Source organism: Aotus nancymaae, unplaced genomic scaffold (genome assembly GCF_030222135.1).
Source record: "Aotus nancymaae isolate 86718 unplaced genomic scaffold, 86718_ANA_hifiasm-v0.15.2.pri h1tg000076l, whole genome shotgun sequence".
In the NCBI taxonomy this organism is placed as follows: Eukaryota; Metazoa; Chordata; class Mammalia; order Primates; family Aotidae; genus Aotus; species Aotus nancymaae.
In genome coordinates this window covers 4,788,388-4,801,385 of record NW_026988491.1, presented here as the reverse complement: position 1 = coordinate 4,801,385, position 12,998 = coordinate 4,788,388, and the positions used below count along the sequence as shown (strand labels likewise).

General features: G+C 38.2%; 1 protein-coding gene and 2 non-coding genes across 9 annotated transcripts in view; 2 read left to right on the top strand and 1 right to left on the bottom strand.

Moving 5' to 3' along the window:
- MTMR3 (myotubularin related protein 3) overlaps nucleotides 1-12,998 on the bottom strand; it is a 250,652-nt gene that overhangs the window by 101,030 nt on the left and 136,624 nt on the right. The window contains exon 1 of one of the 7 annotated variants that reach the window (XM_012464969.3): nucleotides 6,207-6,224. The exons of the other annotated variants lie outside the window; for them this stretch is intronic. The gene's annotated coding sequence lies outside the window, so the exon portion shown is untranslated. Of the gene's footprint in view, nucleotides 1-6,206; nucleotides 6,225-12,998 lie in introns of those variants that run through there. 7 annotated transcript variants of the gene reach the window in all.
- LOC135271338 (U2 spliceosomal RNA) lies at nucleotides 609-800 on the top strand. Its single transcript, XR_010339443.1, has one exon. It is a non-coding gene; the product is annotated as a U2 spliceosomal RNA (small nuclear RNA).
- Nucleotides 3,524-3,638, top strand: LOC135271356 (U5 spliceosomal RNA). Its single transcript, XR_010339454.1, has one exon. It is a non-coding gene; the product is annotated as a U5 spliceosomal RNA (small nuclear RNA).

The window sequence follows — 12,998 nt, the reverse complement described above, 5'->3', positions numbered from 1 at the left end:
GCCAGGCATGGTCGCATGCACCTGTAGTCCCAGCTACTCAGGAGGATGAGGCAGGAGAATCACTTGAACCTGGGAGGCGGAGGTTGCAAATAGCCAAAATCGTGCCACTGCACTCCAGCATGGGCAACAGAGTGAGACTCCATCTCAAAAAAAACCCAAAAACTAGAAACAACCCCAATATCCATTAACTAGTCAATAAAGGAATTGTGGAATATCCATTCAATGGACTACTACTTAGCAATTACATGAAATAACTACTACTTTTAACAACATGGATGAATCTCAAAGTATTATGCAAAAATGAAAGAGGAGAGGCACAAAATAGTACATCCTGTATGATTTCATTTATATTACATCCTAGAAAAGGGGCAAATTTTGTGTAAATAATACCTCTCTAAGGCTGATTTTTTTAATCACGTGGCAGCAAAAAAATCAAAGGTATACATATGTGCTCTGGGTAAGACAAGTATTTTTCCTAAATCTTAGTTATAGTAGAACTCTGAGAAGTTAATGACTTGCCCCAAATTAATAACTAGTGGAAACATGTTTTGGGATATAGATCACTTTACTGTAAATATAAACTTGGAATGTAAGCTTTAGGGATGACCATCACTTCTCTGCCTTTATGGCTAAGATCAAGCATAGTATCTGTTCTTATCAGTTTAATGACTGATACGTCCTCTATCCGAAGACAATATATTAAATGGATTTTTGGAGCAGGGAGATGGAATAGGAGCTTGCTCCGTCCACTCCACGCATCGACCTGGTGTTGCAGTACTGCCAGGAACGGTGCACCCCCTCGGGGGAAAAAAAAAGGGGATGACCAAGAAGATCTGTGTAACTAAGACCCTTTGTTTTCTTTTCTTTTCTTTTTTTTTTTTTTTTTTTTTTTGAGACGGGGTCTCGCTTTTACCCAGGATAGAGTACAGTGGTGCAATCATGGCTCATTGTTGCCTTGATGTCCTGGGCTCAAGCAAGTCTCCCACCTCAGCTTCCTGAGTAACTGGAACTACAGATGAGCACCACCATAGCTGGATAATTTTTTTTTTTTTGGGGGGTAGAGACAGGGGTCTCACTATGTTGCCCAGGCTGATCTCAAACTCCAAGCTTCAAGCAATTCTCTCGCCTCAGCCTCCCAGAATGGTGAGATTACAGGTATGAGCCACTGTGCCTGGCCAACTAAGACCCTTTTGATGGAGCTCCAGAACTATGTTTAACTCACAGTTAAGTATTTAAGGAAGTTTCAACTTACATAGGCAAGCCAGCTAAAACAGTTTAGGCCAAATGTTGGATGATGTAGCACAGACATCTCAAATACTTAGCTTACCACAACCTTGGCCAATGGTCAAGTTTATTTTGGGACTGGAATATTTAAAAGTCCTTCATATTCCCTGCAGCTCCTACACATTAATCCTATTAAACAAAGACCTCCAATTCTGAAACTTTTAGGTATTCACCTTTCATTCTCACCTAATGCGTTATCTCCAGGCAATTGGGGTGGTAAAGAACCAGATTTTGAAAGGCAACATAATGACAACAGCTTTTTAAAAAGCAAGACAAGGCAAGGACGGGCTTGGTGGCTCATGCCTGCAATCCTAGCACTTTGGGAGGCTGACTCAGGAGGATCCCTTGAGCCCAGGAGTTCTAGACCAGCCTGGGCAACATAGCAAGACCCTGTCTCCACTAAAAATTTAAAAATTAGCCAGGCACAGTGGCACACACATATAATCCCAGCTACCTGGGAGGATGAAGCAGAAGGATCCTTTGAGCCCAGGAGTTTGAGATGGCAGTGAGCTATGATCATGCCACTAACACTCCAGCATAGGTGACAAACCAAGACCTCGTTATTCATTTCTTCATTCATTCATTCATAAACATAAATAAATAACAAAAAGAAAACTGTTCTTAATACCTAATTAACCATATCAATTGTAACCTTAGCATAAAGAACACAAATTAAGACTTTTCGTCATCTCTACCATCAATTCATTTTGCACAAGTGGGCAATCCACGGAACCTAAAGCAGTTACTACGAGTTCACTAATGCTTACTACACAGACCTCACCTCTTCATTTCCTCTTGTCTGTCTTTCCACCCAGTGTTTCACCCTTTCTGACCCTTTTATATGGTCATTATAGCTACTTTGTAAGAAAACAATAAAGAGGATATGTATCCCTAATCAGTGAAAGTACTGACTTTATATCTTTGCTATTGTACTTATTATGGTGATAAGTTCTTTAAGGAAAACTTCTACCCTGTGTAAGTGTAAATAAATAATGGGAAAGGAATACTGATTCATTCTATATCCATTATAAACACTTTTCCCTCTAAGCCATTGATAAATGGAAGATACGTTACTATTTTCACTCCACTGATTCTGAATATTATCTCATATAAAAACTAAGTGTACTTATGTATATTAATATTTACCCTGAGATTAAAGTCCAAAGTATTTTTAAATACTTAGCCCACTGGAGAAATAGTCAGACTAACACTAAATATACTGGTCAAAATTCTCAGTTGTAAGTAAAAAAAAAAAAAAAAAAACCCAAATCAAGCTAATTTAAACAAAATTTTTAAAAAAAGTTTGTTTTTTTTTTGAGACAGTCTCACTCTGTCACCTAGGCTAGAGTACAGTAGTGTGATCATGGCTCACTATAACCTTCACCTTCCAGCCTCAAGGGATCCTCCCATGTCAGCATCCCAAGTAGCTGGGACTACAGGTGTGTGCTTCCACATCTGGCTAATTTTTTTATTTTTTGTACAGACAAGTCTCCCTATGTTGCCTACGGTCTCCAACTCCTGGGCTCAAGCAATCCTCCTTGCCTCAGCCTCCCAAAGTGCTGTGATTACAGGTGTGAGCCACCACACCCAGCCCAAAAATCAGAATTTGTTGGTTCACAGGATAATGAGATGGTACATAGAAAAAAACTTCAAGACCAGGGCCTCAAAGGCTCGGTGCTATAGGATCCATCTCTATCTCATGCTCCTCATTCTGGCTTCATTCTCTTCCATTGCAGGCAGACCTCCTGCCTGGGGTGGGGCAGTCTCAGCTTCACAAGTCCAGAAGAAAATTTGCTCCTGTCATTTGTATACCAATACCTATGAAAAATGCCTACTGTGGAATTACCAATCTGTAGTGCCAATCAGTACTATAGTACAAGGGGGATAGTTACAAAATTCCCTGGACCTGGTACACACGTTCAACCCTTAAGCTGCCAGAAAATGGATATCATACCGAGGGATCTAACAAACTAAAAGTAATGATTTGCCACTATCTACAAGTTAACTTATTTTATTTAATGAATAAAATGCCAGAATCTCAAAAACAAGAAATCCACTGAATGCTCTATTCCTTTTACAAGTATAATTAAGTGTTGAAAGTAGATCCCTAATGTCCAAAAAATATGATTTAAGGATACAACTTAGGAATTATCAATAATCCTACTAAATGTAAAAATTAAGAAAATCTAACCCCTGACACTGAACCACTAACTTACAATTACAGAAAGTCCTGTCACACATGCTCTGGTTTCTCTTCATAACAAATCTTTTTGCCTTTTATTAAAGATTTCCACGGAGAGTTTAACAGTTGTGAATTGATGACCAAATTTTTTGAGGCCTTCTTAGGCAGGGCTAAATATAAGAAAGAAAAAAAAAAGTCTTAGCTGGGCACGGTGGCTCATGCCTGTAATCCCAGCACTTTGAGAGGCCATGGTGAAACCTCGTCTCTACTAAAAATACAAAAAATTAGCTGGGTGTGGTGGCACATGCCTGTAATCCCAGCTACTCGGGAGGCTGAGGCAAGAGAATCACTTGAACCCAGGAGGCAGAGGTTGCAATGAGTCGAGATGACGCCACCGCACTCCAGCCTGGTAACGGAGCGAGATTCCATCTCAAAAAAAAAAAGTCTTAACGGGGGGAAAAAAAATTAATTCAGTGGGCTTATATATATGACAGTTTAGCAAGAAAGAGGGCAATCTCATTCTAAAAATTTACTCAATAACAGCACAAATCTGACACTAAACTGTGAGACTCCTACTGTTGGTTATCATATAGTCACCAAAGTAATGGCTAAAATTCATATGGCACTCACAGAGCTAACTATCCTTTAAAAAATGCTTTTTTTCTCAAGAGGTTTAAGTGGAAAGGAATATGAAATTTCTTAACCTATGTATGTTCTAAATTACTTTGTTTCAGGAGTAATCATTCTGAAACAACTGTTAAATAAAAACCAGCAACCCCCAAAACTGCTGATCCATCACTTAGTTTAACTGATCAGTTTGCTACCAACTACAGTGTTTACCTTTACAGTAACACTTGTAGTCCCATAAAAGCTGTTTTGTTCTACATAACTGCACTAGATTCGGATGTACATTCAGAATTTAAACGATGACCTACATTCAGTGGTGTGTGGCTACCTATAAAACACAGAAAAGGGCCTACTTTCTACTAACTTCTTTTAAGCTCAATCTGAGGCAAAATGATACTCTGTTTTTAACAAGTAACAAATCTTTGTTTATAATAAAGAATTACATACAAGGTGATATTTATTATTCCTTAATACAAAGTTCTGTGACATGCTTAGAGACTTGCTGTTTATGAAAAAATTATAAAGATGAAGAGATACAAATAATGGAGGGGAGAAGTCCAGGTCCTTGCTTATCATTTTAACAGCCAACACGTATAGAGTACTCTAAGTGCTTCACATTTATTAGTCATTAATCTTACAACAACTCTACAAAGTAGGTAATATTATTATCCTCATTTTATAAAGAGGGAAACTAAGGAGCAGAGAGATAAGGTAACTTGCCCAAGTCATAAAGCTAGCTAGTAAATAATTTACAGATGCAAGTTTAAACCATATAAGAAATTAAGTAGGAACAACACATATATAGCAAATACAAAAACAAGAGAAAAGTCAAAGCACTCAATCTCAAAAAGGCAGAAAAGCAATATAAATTAAGAAACTAATTTTTTTTTTCTCTCAGTACTATGAAACCAGGTCTATATCCTTAGGGGTGGGCAAGTAGGGCAGATAATCTGTGTTCTCAAATTATACAAAAATCTCAAAAAAAGTAACATATTTCTTGTGGGCTGGGCACAGTAAGCCCAGGAGTTTTAGACCAGCCTGGGCAATATAGCAATACCCAGTCTCTACAAGAAATAAAAAATCAGCTGAGCATGGTAGAGGCTAAATTGGGAAGATGGTTTGAGCCTGAGAGGAATGTGTGAGCCTGGAAGGTTGAAGCTGCAGTAAGCCATGACTGTGCCACTGCACTCCAGCTGGGCAACAAGGTGAGAACTTGTCTCAAAAACAGAAATGAAAATTAACATATTTCTTAAATAAATAAAAGTACTCTTAACTTTTGGGAAGCATATTCTGGAGAAAACGTGTATTAAATGAATGATAGCACTTGGGAAACTAACTTTTCATTCCTAAATGTGCTTTAAAGAATACAGCAAATGGCTAAAAGCAATCCTCCATAATGTTATCATGTTTAGTACTTTTTACTGAGAAATACAAAGTTCTACAATAATCAAAATGAGTCAATCTATCACAGTGGTATATATAGTCACTTAGCCTTATCTCTGGAAAATATTTTCAGATTATGTAGATGTTTTATCTCTCAGATAACCTTTAACATGAAAAAGGCATTTTCCTGCTATTTCCGAAAAGGGCCAACAATTAAAGTAATTTGTGGTACTGATTAAAGAAGATTAATTTGCCACCTAGAACAACTTATAGCTATGAAATTCAATTTAGAAACAGAGCTGCAATCACTCTAATCCACCAAAACAATCAAGAGTTACTATCTCTTTCAGAGTACTGAAGCAAGTCTACTTTCATTCTATTTTTACTCCTAGAGTGTGCAATGCTAGCAGGCAAAAGGTCTGTTTCTCAAAACTGAACTGATTCCGGTCTTGCTTTGGTTTCTTCTGGTCTGTTCTAGTAGGAAGCAGTAGCTACAGTGTCTGACATGAACATGATACTTGTGCTTACTATGTATATTCCCTTAGCTCTAGAAAACTGATATGGCATTGAGCTTCTTGAGTTAACCCTTAAGTCACTCACTATAAGGCTATTCTCATCCAGGTCTGCAGAAGGAAAGCTCCCACCATGGTTACTCCCATTCTGAATTCTCAACTTGTTCCCCACCCCCAAGTTTTACAAGGTTGTTAGGAAAAAAAAAAATCTTACTTACATCCAACTATGGAAGTTCTTCCTACCTATATACCATTACTCCTAGGAGGTACAAGCAAGATCTCTTCTAGATTTCTTGGCTGCCTTTTACTGATGTAATCATAGCATGAAGCTTTGAAATGTGAGATCCTGAGACCAGTCGCTCCTTTCAAAGTGTCTATCATTACTCCTTAGTGAGTCAGCTTCTGGACTGCTGCCAGTGTGCTCTTTGTTGGCTTTATCATGAAACCATATTCCTGTAGAGCTGGAATGGTGACCAAAACACTGCATTTCAAAAGACTCCCTCAAAGTGTGTATCAAAAAAAAGATACAGATACATATCCAAGCAAGCCACTCACTTGTTTCAGAAAGAGAGGGAATGAATAATACAAAGGAGGTTAAGACTTATCATGTTAAAAAATACTCTTATATGCAAGTATCCAAAAATATCCTGTAAAATTACCTGATAATTTTCTTTGAGTAGATTTTATGCAAACGGGTACTTTTAAAATTTTTTTTATGCCCTTGAGGAAAGAAAACACAACTTTTCTGTCTCAGGTAAGAACTGAAGTAAAAGCTTGAGATACTCAAGGATTCTCTGAAGGTCCATCAACTATCACTGAAGGGTGAAAACATCTACTCTTTAGTAAGTACCTTTACTAAAGAGTTTTAGAGAAATCCATCAATAAAAAATTTTACAATTTTTAGCGGTTGTTTTTTTGTGACCAAGTCTCACTCTGTAAGCCAGGCTGGAGTGCAGTGGTGCAATCTCAGCTCACTGCAACCTCCGCTTCCTGGGTTTAAGCAATTCTGCCTCACTCAGCTCTCCAAGTACTGGGATTACAGGTGCATGCCACCATGCCAGGCTAATGTTTGTGTTTTTAATAAAGATGAGGTTTCACCACGTTGGCCAGGCTGGTCTCAAACTCCTGGCCTCAGGTGATCCACCCACCTCTGTCTCCCAAAGTGCTGGGATTACAGGTATAAGCCACCATACCGGCCAAATTTTTAATTTTTATAAGGTAAGGTGAAACAATGTTGAGAATGGGGAAAGGGGGAGTGGATGTAGGGCAACTCAAGCTCCTAGCACTGAATACAATAATGGAGAGTAATAATGCTTTCAGGGTATTAAAAAAGTGAGATAGGCCAGGCATGGTGGCTAACACCTGTAATCCCAGCACTTCACGAGGCTGAGGCAGATGACGGATCACTTGAGGTCAGGAGTTCGAGACCAGCCTGGTCAATGTGGTGAAACCCTATCTCTACCAAAAATACCAAAAAGTTAGCTGGACATGGTGGCAGGCACCTGTAATCCCAGCTACTAGGGAGGCTGAGGCAGGAGAATCACATGAACCCAGGAGGCAGAGGTTGCAGTGAGCCAAGATTGCATCACTGCACTCCAGCCTGGGCAACAAAAAGAGACTCTGTCTCAAAATAAAAAATAATAAATAAAAGTGAGACAAATATATTCATGCATGGTACCGGTCTCTAGAAGACACACAGTTTTTCCTACAAACTGTAAAAATAAATTTGGCACAGTGGTATGCAATCGCACTTAGTCCCAGCTAACTGCGAGGCTGAGATGGGAGGACTGCTTGATCCAAGGAGTTAATGGCCAGCCTAGAAAACACAGTGAGAACCCCATCTCAAAAACAAAACAAAAAAATGTCTTCCTGAGCAAATGCTCCAGATGAATCTAGACTTTCAGATGCTCAGAACTTGCTTGACATTTGTCAGTAAAAGGATATGTAATGACTTTGAAAAAAGCTAATATACAATAGCTAACATATAACAGGTTAACAGGTTTAAGAAACTTGCCATAATTTAAAATATGCTTTTGCAAGTGTTTAGTGAACAAATTTAAAATATGCACCAAAACCTTTAAAATTGCTTTAATATCCAAAAGGGAGAAAGCTGTAAAAATACAATAAAAGATGCAGTTCAAAACACTGAATACATGAAATACATAATTCCACATAGCAGCTATTAAAGACAAGATATTCCCCAAAAAGTAAATTAAAACAACTTCATTTAATAGAATGCTTGAAAGAACATTACTTTATACCAAGGAAATACCTTATCCAAAGGAAAGGACTCAAGCACCAAATGATACAACCCTGTAACTTATACTTCTGAATTCCCTAGCACTTAAGACTTACACACATTGGAAAAGGGCTCAACTATGAAATTTTATCAACTATGATATTTTCATAGTATCAACTACTATGTATCAACTATGATACAAGTATCAACTATGAAACTTCAAAGAGAGGGACCACTGTTTTATTTACACAGTTGTCCTTTCAACAACAGGGGTTTGAACTGCACAGGTCCACTCATGTGCAGATTTCTTTTAACCAAATGTGGATGGAAAAAGTATTCTCAAGATGTGAAACCCACAAATACAGCAGGCCAAGGGCTGGCTTTTCACATAGGCAGGTTCCACAGGGGCAACTGGGGGACTTAAGTATGCCCAGATTTTGGTATATAGGAGTCCTGAAACCCATCCCCCAAATATACCAAGGATCTACTGTACTAGGATATATGCTGATTTTCTGTATTAGTCTCTGTATAATCACTAAAAATGAAAAATGTAAAGCTTCTTACTCCATTCTGATGTAACAATAGCTCTAAGAACCATAATAGAGGATAGCACATTGGTACGTTTAAATCTTGTTAGAATGTAAATTTCCACATGCCATGCGTGATTACTGATTAAAAAGTTTTCCTCCAACACTAGTCCTATTCAACCCTGTCCTAAAGCTCCAACTGCCTAACATACTTGTAACTTAATTGTCTAACTGCTTCCTTGTTTAGAACCAAGACACACACACACAAACATACCCCTCTCAACATTGTCCAACTTCCTGCTAAAAACAACTCCCCTTGCTACTTATTTTATCATCTTTGAATATTTTGGCTTCTTACATTTATTGTCTTTCAACTCTTAACACAGATCCTCAGGGCAAAGAGGATGTGTAACTGCTGTGTTGTTATCACTGTAATAACAGTAGCAACAACCACAATTAGCAAAAATGGAGTGCATGCTATTGGTTATCTAATATTATAAGCACTTGCTGAATTCTCACAAGAGCCCTAAGAGGTATTAGTTATCCCCATTTGAAGCCCGAGACTTAGAGTAGTTAAAGAACTTGCCCAAGATCACAGAGAGGTAAGCAGCAGAACCACCGTTCAAACCCAAGTCTAAGCTCTTATTCACCACAGTAAACTGCAGTAGTGGAAACAGCATCCAACTTGATGTGTGGACTCAAGTACTATTTCAGCTACTCACTAGCAGTGCAACCTCAGATAAGTCCTGACAGCTATGAAACACAATTTACTTACTTGTAAAATAGGAGTAACAATATAGCCTACACTGTCTACTTCACAAGGTAGCAATGAAGATTAAGTGTGCAACTGATAAAGCTAATTAAAATTCTATTTGTATTACTAATCCCACAGTTGCTACCTCCATACTCCCATGGTGTTAATTTTGGCAGCCCTATCCTGGAATTCTAGACTTGGATCACCAATATTGCTGTTATGGTTAAAGGAAAGAGCTATATTAGGTCTTGTCCATATCAGGTAGCCACATATAGAAGACCAACTTGTTAACCTGCAATCCCCATTACTGGCAAGACTGGGCAGGTATTTCCAGGCAGGTATTTAAATGTGAAATAGCCAAAAATAATGATAGCCTACAAATGAGATACCTGTTCACCAAATGACCATATTTCAAGTGTAATATCCCTTGCTTCCAAACACAATATTCAGTTTTCTGAATATTCAACCTCAGAAGAAACGTATAAATGAGAAAAGCTCTGTAGTTCTAGTACCTCTGTATACATAGCACCTCAATCATATAATACATTTAAACTGAGGGCTTAAACTAAGATTCCAGACTACACAAAAGAAATGGCTAGGTGAGGTGGCTCACATCTTTAATCCTAGCACATTGGGAGACTGAGGCAGGCAGATCTCTTGAGCCCAAGAGTTCAAGACCAGCCTGGGAAACGTGACAAAACCCCATCTCTACAAAAAAAAAAAAAAAAAATTAGCCAGGCGAGGTGGCACGTTCCTATAGTGTCCCAGATACCCAGGAGGCTAAGTTGGGAGGATTACCTGAGCCCAGGAAGTTGAGGTTGCAGTGAGCCATGATTTGCACCACTGCACTTCAGCCTGGGTGACAGAGTAAGATCCTGTCTCAAAAAAAACAAAAAAAAAGAAGGAAAGAAAATCAAAAACACTACTATTCTCTGAAACGTCAAACCACCTATGGCCTCTGTATTCCTCAGGGTTAGAGTTGGAACCTCAAAAAATTAACTTGCAAAAATTGTCTGCAATCTCTTTCTTTTCTTTTGAGATGAAGTCTCACTCTGTCACCCAGGCTGGAATGCACTGGCGCAATCTCAGCTCACTACAGCCTCCGCCTCCTGAGTTCAAGTAATTCTCATGCCTCAGCTTCCAAGTAGCTAGGATTACAAGCACATGACATCACACCCAGATAATTTTTGTGTTTTTAATAGAGACAGGTTTTCACCATGTTGCCCAGGCTGGCCTCGAACTCCTGACCTCAAGTGATCTGCCCTCCTCAGTCTCTCAAAGTGCTGGGATTACAGGCATGAGCCACTTCATCCAGCCTGCAATCTCTTTTCTGAGGTAAAAAAGTCTCATCTATTTCTCTTGGCCTCATATTGCTGCAAAAAGAAAGCTCACTACCACAACAAAGAAGATAATTTATTCAAGTAGCTAATCAACCTAAGTTTTATGTCTTGTTCACATGAAACTTTGGTTATCAATATTAATACCTCCAGCCATCTTGGGGGAGGGGAGAGGAGGAAAAAAAGGAACTCTGTAATGCTAAAATTTTTTCCTAATATGTTTTACTTATGAAATTTCATAACCAATTACATAACCATTCTTTACTTGGAAGAACAAAAAAGTCAATGATTCACAATTTAAAAGTTACTAAAAACATAAAATATAAAATTATGCACTAAGGAGTTTTATATATAAATTTACCCATTAAATAAGTATGTGTGCATACTTCTTTAATTTAAAAAAATTCTAATGATTTACAGTTTATACTACAAGATTATTTATACAAACAGATTAGTCTCATTCCAGAGTAGGCTTTTCTGGAGATGAAGTTTACTAAGCAATTTACAACGTTCTGTGAAAATCACCAGCTTTTTCAGGTTCTGTAGTAAAGTTATAAAACTTCTAGGCACCGGCCAGGCGTGGTGGCTCACGCCTGTAATCCAAGCACTTTGGAGGCCAAGGCGGGCGGATCACCTGAGGTCAGGAGTTCAAGACCAGCCTGACCAACGTGGTGAAACCCGGTATTTAAAAAATAAATAAATAAAAATTTAAAAAAAAAAAAACAAACTTCTAGGCACCATATTTTTTTAAACCATATAAAAAATACATGGGCACATGCGTATGTATGTACATATGAATGCTTTTATTGCAGTTTTATTTGTAATTACCAAAAACTGGAAACCACCAAATGAACAGGGGAATACAGAAACTGTTGTATATCCATACACTGGAATACCAGTAAGCAACAAAAAGTAATTACTGATACATAAAAACATGGATGAATCTCAAAATACATTAGGTTAAATAATAGACATCAGTCTCAATAGGCCACATACTGAGCCAAGCAGGAGGATCCCTTGAGATGAGGAGCTTGAGGCCAGCACAGGCAATAAAACAAGACCTCCCATTTCTATTAAGCAAACAAAAATTAAAACAAAAAGGCTAAATACTGCGTGATTTCGTTTACATGGAATTCTGGGAAAAAAAAAAAAGACAAAAAAAAACAGAGAAAATACAGATCAGTGGTTGCCAGAGACTAAAGGTGAAGAAATGGGCTGCCTATAGAAAGGGTCATGAGGAAATTTTTTTGAGGAACTACTCTGTATCTTGATCATCATGGTGGTTGCACAACTAGAAGTGTTTCCCAACCTCACAGAACCATACTCAAATATACCTTAACAAAAATAATTTTCAACCATACATGATAGAATCTTTATTGCTCTAATACCAAGACCAAATAGATGCTGCTTAAACCACTGATGCCTTGGTCCGATCTGCCTCTAAGTTTGAAAACTCCCTTCCATTAACATTTTGCCTAAAAATTAAACAGTATTTGTAAATTAGTCAGAAAATCCTTTAAGATTAAAATACACATATATTTTTAAAGAAAACTACCTAGTGCTTGCATCCAAGTCATTTTTGGAGAAAATAACCTTTGTTAAGAGGGAATAAAATCCAAGTAATACATACTGACATCAATCTTTTCCAGAATCATGATGGTCAAAACAAATGAGACTCTTCTCCTAATTTTGGTCCAAAATACCAAAATTTTTACTGCAAAAACTCTCTAACAGATTATTATAAAATCTTAACATTTGCCTAAAAGTCTTTAAGTGCTTTCACTTAACTAGGCAGTATAAACAAAAAAGAGCACAAGCTTAGGCTGGACACAATGGCTCACACCTATAATCCCAGCATTTCTGGAGGCCAAGGCGGACAAATCACTTGAGCCCAGCAGTTTGAGACCAGTCTGGGCAATGCAGCAAAACTCCATCTCTTCAAAATACACAAAAAAATTAGCAGGGTGTGGTGGCACACACCTGCAGTCCCAGCTACTCGGGGGAATGAAGCAGGCGGATGGTTTGAGCCTTGGAAGCACAGGCTGCAGTGAGCCAACATCACGCCACTCACTCCAGCCTGGATGAGACCAGAGTGAGACCCTTTCTCAAAAAAAAAATTTTTTTAAAGCAGAGGCTCAAGATCTCAACCCACC